Below are 9,774 nucleotides of genomic sequence, written 5' to 3'. Positions count from 1 at the left end.
AGGTTATTTTCTCCTCAAAAGATTAAAAAATTTACAGTAGAGCACTCAGAATTTGTCATAAAAATGTTCGGAATTATGTTGCAATGTCAACAGACATAATTTCTCTTTGATTCAGTATCAAAAGTTGAATTAAAAATCTTAAAATGAATTAACGAGTAAACGTTTATGCTCTGTTTGCCTACTTCGAATAGGTTGATGATTTTTATAGTCGAATGATTGATTAAAGTAAAAGTGTGAAAATAAAGCACATAAAAATAATTTATACCTGCAGTGATTAGTCATTTGTCGCAAAAAAAAACGTTTTTGTGTGTCATTTCTCATCAAATTACTTGCCTATTTAAAATCTATCGCCGTGAAAAAAAATAATCAAACGTGAACAGATCGGTATTCATAAAGTACCTCCAATTGCATTGAAAACAGGTGTTAGCTCAGTTTTCTTGCAATAATTAGATTATTTTTAGTTCTTATTTACTATATTTTTCTCAAGTCCAATCTCATTAATAAGATGACTCATCTACGATGATGAATTGATGATAATGTGCAAGTAATGCACCCATTCCACGATATAGCAAATTTCTTTTATTGCTTTTTCGTCTTGACAACACTGTGTATTTCAAGCAGTGTTAGCTCTGGTACAATTTTTAAATGCATTTCGAAAGACAGGAACGTCTTTCGTGTTTTGGCTTGAAGATTTGGGCGTGTCTTAAATTACACATGTAATTTAATTTGATTTTATTTATGATTGCAAAATGTAATTTGTAATGTCAGAATAATATTACAATGAAAAAAATATGTCGTAACAATATATCACTTTCAAAAAATAAATGTGTTACAGTTGATTGATCACTTTTTAAATGAGTCTTTTTTTAATAGAATAAAAAAGTTTTAAAAATTTGAAAACTCTATGCAGACCATTGGATAGGCAACTAAGTTTTTAATTTAATACTGTTCTGATTTCATCATAGGTCATGTCATCAGAAATGTACAGGTTCTGCATTTTAAAAAGTTGAATTTCATATACAAAATATTTTAAAATTACTTACATTTAGACTAGTCCTTTTTCATATTTTTTCATTAGGTATTATGTTGAAACTTAAGTACCTATGCCCATTTACATATTTATCAAAATAGAAAGTTTGAAGTTGGGAAAAAGTCAAACGTTAATAAATTTTGTCTTCTGAAACTTTCGAATCAAAATGTTATACTTGACTTAGGTAGATATGTAATACATATGAGTTAGGTACTTGGTCCAATACTTTTTCATTTTTAAAATTTCATTTTGACTGTTTCATGTACCTAAGGGAATCATGAAACTTCCTCTTTTTTATTCTAAGAAGGTAAGTATTGTTTATTTTCTTCAAGTTTGTTTTTATTTGTTTTTTAAAACAATTTTTATTTTCTTGGCTCCTAGCAAATTCAAAGAAGCTACAAATTAACACTATAACGTGTAAGAATTAAAAATAATAATCATGCGCAGATAGTGATTTGCTTAAAAAAGATTTATAAAAAATGGTTAAAATTTTGTGATGATCCTTTTTTGCTTTAAAGTTCAAACCCAACTAGGAATCATCAAGAATTATTCATATTTCATAATCAGGTCATTTCAAGTGAATTAGGCAAGTATAGGTAACTTCTAAAAATTCGTTTATTCTCAAATGTTTTGAAGCCCTTTCAGTTTCAAAGTCGAATTGAAAATCAGAAAAACAAATTCTGTGTAGTTCCATTCGAAGAATATTTTATTTTCTCGAAAGATCATCATAACAAACAATCCCTAAGTAATTTACGAGCTCATTTTTTGAAGAAATTACATTTTCCTAGAAAAATCTATTCGCTTCGAATTGTCTTTGAGGATCGAAAGCACCATCCAGAGGATTTTTTATACTTTTGTATTTTGTCGTATTTTGTGTAAATCACATAGATGAGAATCCCTAACAGAATCCCAAACTTGTACAATATTACTTTACGAGTTGTTAGCTCGACAACACTGCTACAAAAAAGCCGCTAAGCAACAAGCGAATCATGCTCTTCGGCTCTCGGGTTCTCTTCGTTTTACTCGTGGTATTCGACGTAGTGTGTGTTTTGCGGGTGTCCCATGTGCATTATTTACGTGCGTGTTTAATATTTCGAAGATATTCGAATAATTATTACCGTACGTAAGAATAGTAATTTTTAATTAGTTTTCGTGATTGTGTATTTTGTGAGTTTACTCTTAGTACATTATTCGATTCCCAGTGTCGGTTCGTGAATGTGTTTTCTCCTTGAATGTTCGAATTTTTTTTTAGTGATTTTCTCGTGTAATTCGCCGGTAAAAATTCATCAAGTTCAATTTGTGATTGTTTAAAACTGTGTTGATAGAGGGTGTCAAAACTGTCAGAATTATCGTGGATATACTTAGTTCGAAGGTGAGTTTTTAAAATTTTTTGTCATTAGTAGAATTTCAAGAAATATGTACCCCGCGTTTTGTATAACTAATGCTGATTCGCTGATCAGTTATGAAGTAGGTACTCTGCCAATCAATCAAGAGGAAGGAGATTCGGTAAGTTCCAGTGCAACAGATAACCAAACGAATTGCAAATTGCAATATTTGGAATTGGAATGATCTGATTTCACAAATGAACTCAGTTGTTCAGGAAGTCATAAAACAAATTTTAATTACACTTCGATTGTTAAATCCAAACAGGAGTTATTGCTTATTGCTGCAGTACGAGTACGAGCTAAATAAAATTTCATTGTATGCAAAATGAAATCTATCTAGTTTTCGTTTCAAACATCGGTATGAAGAATTGCATCTCTCACTATTCTATACTGTAACCTAAATTAACTATTCAGTTGTTACTCCCAAAAAAGTTTTGTATTGAATATTTAGGTTGGTCACAGTGAACAGCCATATGATTCGTTGATGATAACATTCCACCAATCATACAGAAACATAAAATGCATCATGCATCTATCTAATCTCTAACAGCTAATCTACCATCCATGCGATCTATTCCATGTTGTCAACTTATTTTTTTAAAACTAAAACTTCTTTTAAACTATGGGTGCTTGAAGGCTCTTTTTGAGTTTCCATGTGATTGCATAGGTATTTACACGGTGCCCAGGAATATCGAGTACCCCAGCTAAAAAAGTTTTCTACTAAAATACTTGGGTTGGTCACAGTGAATGATAATAATGACAGCACATGATTGGTTGTTGGACTGGAGAGATAACATTCCACCAATCATATGCATCTATTTCACGTTGCCAACCTATATTTTTAATGAAAAACTTTCTTAGGGGTACTCGATATTTCTGGGCACCCTGTATAGGGTGGACAGAAATATCGGGTACCCCTAAAAAAGTTTTCTGCTAAATACTTCGATTGGTCACAGTGAATGATAATAATGGTAGCACATGATTGGTTGTTAGACTGGAGAGATAACATTTCACCAATCATATGCATCTATTTCACGTTGCCAACCTATATTTTTAATGAAAAACTTTCTTAGGGGTACCCGATATTTCTGTCCACCCTGTATGTAGTTTGCCACAGTTTCATTCAAATAGGTAATGAAAATTGCACCGAACAAGTCTGACATACCTACCCTTTAGCATAATCGTACCTATTTATAGAATGACGATTGACAGCGCCAATATCATAATGAAAATGAAGATACTATGGAAGATTCCTTCACTTGATTTAAAACCGCCAAACTGTTGACATTTTTATTCATCATAAAGCCACCCTTCCAATTGAATTCCACAATTTACCAAAGTATAATTACCTACGATGTTTCTTAAATTGAACGATTACTTCGGATTATTCCAACAATACGACCAAAGTTGACATTTTTGTATCTCTTCAAAACTGGAATAAATATTTAAATCAGGTCATTTTACATCCTTAGAATTTCATTCATCTTGAAAGCCTTTTAATTGGTTTCAGTATTTTCATGTCGATTGAACAGACAACCGACGACTAAGTAACAAAGGAGGGTTCTTCGTCGTTATTTTGATGGAAAATTTCTGAAAATATGTAGCGTTTTCCTTTCTATGTTGGTTTGGTATAGGTTCTACTTCTTTACAGTATCACGTTGCGTTCAATTTTAGAGACGATACTCCGCTCCAAAAACAGGAATTTTCCAAAACCATTACTCGACCTCATATTTCCCCATTAAAATACTCGAGAATATTAAACAGTGTTGACAAAATTTTTTAATTAACTTTTATAATTAATTTTATAATAAAAATAAGGGTTTATTTATGTTGGCCAAATAAACGAGATAATTTTGAGTTATTATCATAGCTGTTCTGCACGGAAATTAACATTTAGATTGGACTTGCCTTTGATGCGAACATCTTCATATAGGATGTAGGACATATACGAGTAGGTGCAGGTTTTCTATTGTTTATTAGCGATTTTTTTCACGTTTATGGAAAAAAAATTCGTCTGAATGACGACGGACGTTGACCAGGAGACATCAAGGCTGCGGCTTCCTTAATGAATTCAAATTGACTACTTAAAAGCGTTTTCAATTAATGAAGCGGTTGATGATGGAGTAGTGAGGTGCGTAGGTGTAGGTGTTGTATGATACGTGTTTTTCTCAAGTCGAGGGTATTTAATTTCCGTATTATTATTTGAACGCACTGTCTCCTTGTTTCTGTTTACATTTTCTTTTATTGAGTTTCTGCGGTTCATTTTTTTTGTTTAATTCATCATTTATATACGAGTAGATATAGCAACTATAACATTATGGTAAGACTTACATAGCAATGTTGAAAAAATTTATATTCTATTTTGCATAAAATGTAGGTACTAGTATGTATCGTATCCTTTTTCTATAAGGCAAACTGATCTGCAAAATTCCCATTCTGAAAGGAAATCGAATGCGCATATAATATGTATATTGTATGTATATTCGGAATATGTACAGAATTTTGTCGGTTATTGCTTCTGTTACAGTAATACGTTGATACGAAGTTCATTTTTGAACATGTTGGTCGAATCTGCTGGAAGAAAGAGCTAGGGAGGGGTATGCATTTTTGGATTTTTTGTTTTTGCTATTCGTATTTCAGATGGTGTAGAGTCGGAGCTCGGGTCGGATTTAATTTCATTGAAATGAAACTTCATTTAAACTTTCGAATTGTGGTTTCATGTTGTTATTTTATTCTATGTATACCACTTTGATATGGTCTTGTTTATGTAAAAGTAGATATTGAAGCTAGTTCGTTAGTATTTGGTTTCCTGATTTAGCAAAACTTTTGAATGACATACTTACTTAAACTTATTACTAATTTATTTGGCTCATTCTAAGCATTTTTCTAAATTATTGAATCTATAGAGTATTGAACTGACGAACTCACGTCAGAAAATGAAGCTTTCGATGATTCATTTTTCATGAACTATTAAATGAAATTTTATTATATATATCTTTTCACGGAAAAATTTAATTTTTCTACCCTTGAAATTTTTTTTAAATTTTGAAAAAAAAATTTAGTCCAAGCAAAGTAACGACGCTTGCAAAAAATTTCCCCTCCTATACTCCTAATTACCAAAAATTGATAACATTTCAGAAAAATTGGCAAAAGTTGGCCAACTGAGAAAAAACATTATGTATTGTAACATGTTAAAATGTTGCAAAAACAATTGAAAACGTTCAAAAATCGATAAAATATCCAGTAATTTGGTCAACAGTGGCAAAATCACTTAGTTGCATAACTTTTATTCATTTTTATCCGTTTTAATGACATTTTAACAAAATTCTTGCTAATTTTTTCATTAATTTTATGGAAAATTTCAGTGATTTTCACACCGATTTTACAGTATTTTCGTATTACATTTCTTTTGTTATAATTTGATGCGAACGCATTTTTGCAATATTTTGTTCGGTAAACAATTTTCGAAAACCTTCTTCTTAGTTTTACTTCCCTAAATTCATAAGATTCTATCTCACATTATGCAATTTTCATAAAATTTTTCTCAATTTTTATAATTGATGAAGAATGTTTTTTTTTTATATAAAAAAATCATCATTCATATTACCAGAAGGTTCTGGAAAGTTGGCCCCTAAACACCGAAAAATGAACTACATACACCTTGAATTTTGATTATACAGAATGTTTAATTGCTCAGGATTTTTGAGTTTTCAAACAAAAATTTGCAATGCTCGTTCCGAGTTTAGTTCGATAAATAGTCATTGAAAATTATGTTTATTTAAATTGAATTAATTTTACTTCGAAGTAGGCCACACGTGATTTCTCTATTCGTTGGTGTTTCTCGTTGTGGTATAGATTAAAAAAAATATGTACGCTTAGGCCATCATTACTTTGAAAAATTGCCCAAAAAGCACTCAAGTATGGCCCAGTTGTTTGATTTCCAGCATTCGCATTTCCTCATAATGTCTTTATAGGTTCCAGTTTGGAAAAATTTATCGACCGTTTAATTTGATTAACGGATAAAACTCACAGAACACAATAGATTCTAAGGAAACGTTTCTTTTGCCTTAGCAAGATAATGAATCAGCAATTGAAACAGTACGTATTTGGTATAAACGCCATTCTAAGATTATCGTGTTCACGAATCGTAAACTATTGGTTTTTTTCTTTTTTCTTTTCTTTTTTTCATTTTATTTTATCTGATCACCCAAGGTAAACGCGGTGTAACAATTTAATAGTTCTATCGATATTGGATGCCTATTTTATAAGTAATTCGAAGAAAAAACAAGGTATAGAGATATCGCGTTCGAAATGATCAACTTACCAAAAAAATTCGCTAATTTTTATCGCTAACGAATCAACGAAAGGAATACATAGAAATTTGAAACTTTAGAAGAAACGATTCTAATATGTAATCGTTCAAGTTATAACGAAAAAAACAAAGTATTTTTGGTAATTGGCGAATGTCATCCTTTTATATAAATCGCCCAAAGCTTATGTTGCGTTATTTGCTCTTGTATAAAGGAAGTACCTACTCGACTGACAGAAGATCAAGGTTACGAAATTTTACTTGATACTAGAGGAGAGGTGAATCTCGAAGAATGAAGGTAGGCCTTCTCCCTTCCGGGGCTTAATTTTCAACGAATAAATACCTACTCATACAATATTGTTCGCTTTTACGTGCGTTATCTCGAGTGGACCGAGCAGGATGTGGTAGCATAGTAAATTGGATTATTCGTGAGTGCAACTCCCTACTATTTTTCCACGTGATTTCGTTCATACTCGTATTGGACAAACGTTGAAGGAGAAAAATTATACCTATGGGTGAGGTGTGTTGAAAAATAGGGCTCATTTATAGACCCGAGATGACCTAACGTTGTGCACATGCACACAATAACGCTTCCTCATTTTTGATCATTACAGAATTGACGGAACATTTTGTCAAACTTGACTGAATATTTTCAAAGCAGTTTCCAGAATTGATGATTCATTTGAATATACAATACTTTTTTTTTTTATATTTACCTATTTTTAGAACAGTTTTTTTCCCTACTGATTCGGAAAATCAGCTTACACAAACGTACCTTAGTAACTTATTTGAATTTTAATGCGACACGTTTTTTGAATCGGCCGCCTAAGTAACTTATACTTTGTTATCGTTCGATGAATAATACAGCGTATATTTTAAAATGATTAAATGAAATTCTAGCTTTATGGTATGAATGTGCTTTTACAATTGAGTGAATTCTCTATTGAATGGGGCACGTTCGAATATCATTTACAGGAAAAAAGATACAAATCTGTTTCATTTTTATTAGTATGCAGGATGTTATCTGTATATCAAAACGTACCTACACTGCAATGTGTTAGTTTTGCTAATTTTGCATTAAGGTTAAGAACCTTGTACTTGGTAGTTGGTACATATATCTCGATTCACGTGTTTTTATTGTTTTTATTTTTATTCGCCCAAAAAGACGGATGTAATGGTGTAACTTTTGTTGTTGGCGGATTTTTGGCGTTGTTTTTAATTACTCTCGAACGACTTTGCATACCGCTGCTGGTTCCTTCGTTCGATTATTTTTACGTGTACTCGACTCCAGCAAGGGTTGAAGGGCGTGAAATCGTAGTTATCACGCGTGTAATTAATTCCGTATCCGGAGATAGGAAATTTTTTCCAGTTTCCAAAAACATTGGGGGTTTTTTGCTCGAGGTATACGGAAAGCAAGGACGAAGGGGAATTGGGAGCTGTGTTTTGAAAAAAAAAATACGGTACAGAGTTTTAAATTAGTTTACGTTTTACAAAGCTTTCATCATTACTGTCTATTTAGAAGGCCAATTTAGAGCGGAAAAAAATTTAATTATATCAGAAGAACGCAGTTGCGAAATGATACAAACTGCAGAGTAGGGTGTGATGGGCAATGTTATACGATGGTGGGTGGTAAATGTGAACCGGGGCTTATTATTAACCACAGTTTCGCTATTTTGTAGGATTTACGAGGCTGTTGCCTTGTGGAAATTGCCCGATACGGGTTCAGCGAATGGGTAATACGGTTGTAGGTATATTTCATCCCCGCGAGAGCTGATTTTATTTATAATGTACTAATAAGTGTGAAATGTATTCGGGTATTGAGATATCGACCGTCGACACGAGGTCAGAGTTGTCAATGTTGAGAATTTTTTGTACTGTACCTATAGAGGAATTCGCGAGATGGTTAGATTGGTTTTTGGAAGATGAGGGTGGTTGGTTAATTGGTTTTTTGAGGTTGTTTTTAGTAACTTGTTTTGGTTTTTGAAAAGAATCCTTGCAGGGTGATAAGAATAAGTGAAAGTCTCGTTGAAATTCTAGATTTCTAGTTAGATGTACCTCAGAAATATCAGAAATATGTAATAATGAAAACCTTATTGTTGAGCAGAAAATGCAACCCTCATTTTTGAAGGAAAAAAAATAAAAACTTCATTTTTGAACAAAAAATAGACATAATCTTGATTTTTGAAGAAAAACTGAAAACTTCATTTTATGAAGAGAAAATAGAAACTATTCATCTTTGTTTTTAAAAAAGTCTCCTGAGCAAAACTTTTTCAAAAAAATTGTGTGCCAGTGAGAAAACCTCTCCAAAAATTGTTTTGTCCCAAAACAAAATTTGTTCTTAACCTAAACTTTCAAAAATGAAACTTCTTGTTGAGAAAATTTCTTTTTTGGAGGAAACTTCTCCAATTAAATTTTTGAGAAAATGAATTTATCCATTTTTCTGGAGAGAGGGGGGATGACTTCTTCACAGAGGAAAACTTGTGAAAAACTCTGTTTTGCAAACAACGTCTTATTTTCAGTCTTTTTGAACAAAAAACATACCTACTTGGTTTGCAGGTAGGAGGGGGGGGGGGTGCGAAAACTTTTCAGGAGACCTTCATTATTTCCTCCGAGCTCATATGAAGAGTCCACAGCCAGACAAGTCACTTTTTTAAACTTTTGTGTTAGGGCGTTTTAAAGTATCGAAATGCTCTAATTTTGTATTGAATTTGAATTTCATAAAAGTAATGACTGGAAATATATGTCACAACATCTCACAAACACAACTCGAGGCATAATAGAAAAAAAAATGATTTTTTTACTACATTTTTTTACTCCTGTGAATTTAATGCGACCCTAAACTCATTTTTGAAAATTCTTGACTTGTCTGATTCTTTCCGTGTGGTCTTCATATTGGCTCTCGGCGGCTCTGGAGAAGAATTCCAACCCCCCCTCCCCACTGTTCCTTAACATTATTTCAAGTTGAAATTTCGTCAATTTTGAAGGCGAATTCTTGTTTCTTGTGTTGGTAATTTCTCAAGACAAGCAAAATATTCCATCTTATGAAATTG

At 32.2% G+C, this 9,774-nt stretch overlaps 1 protein-coding gene across 3 annotated transcripts in view; it reads left to right on the top strand.

Annotated features, from left to right (window-relative positions):
- Nucleotides 1-2,038: 2,038 nt before the first annotated feature.
- The window catches only part of tinc (tincar), a 183,138-nt gene continuing 175,402 nt past the window's right edge, over nucleotides 2,039-9,774 (top strand). For all 3 annotated transcript variants that reach the window (XM_065350871.1, XM_065350866.1, XM_065350868.1), the window contains exon 1: nucleotides 2,039-2,402. The gene's annotated coding sequence lies outside the window, so the exon portion shown is untranslated. The remainder of the gene's footprint in view (nucleotides 2,403-9,774) is intronic.

This window comes from Planococcus citri, chromosome 2 (genome assembly GCF_950023065.1).
Source record: "Planococcus citri chromosome 2, ihPlaCitr1.1, whole genome shotgun sequence".
Lineage (NCBI taxonomy): Eukaryota > Metazoa > Arthropoda > Insecta > Hemiptera > Pseudococcidae > Planococcus > Planococcus citri.
This window is presented reverse-complemented; position numbering and strand designations above follow the sequence as displayed.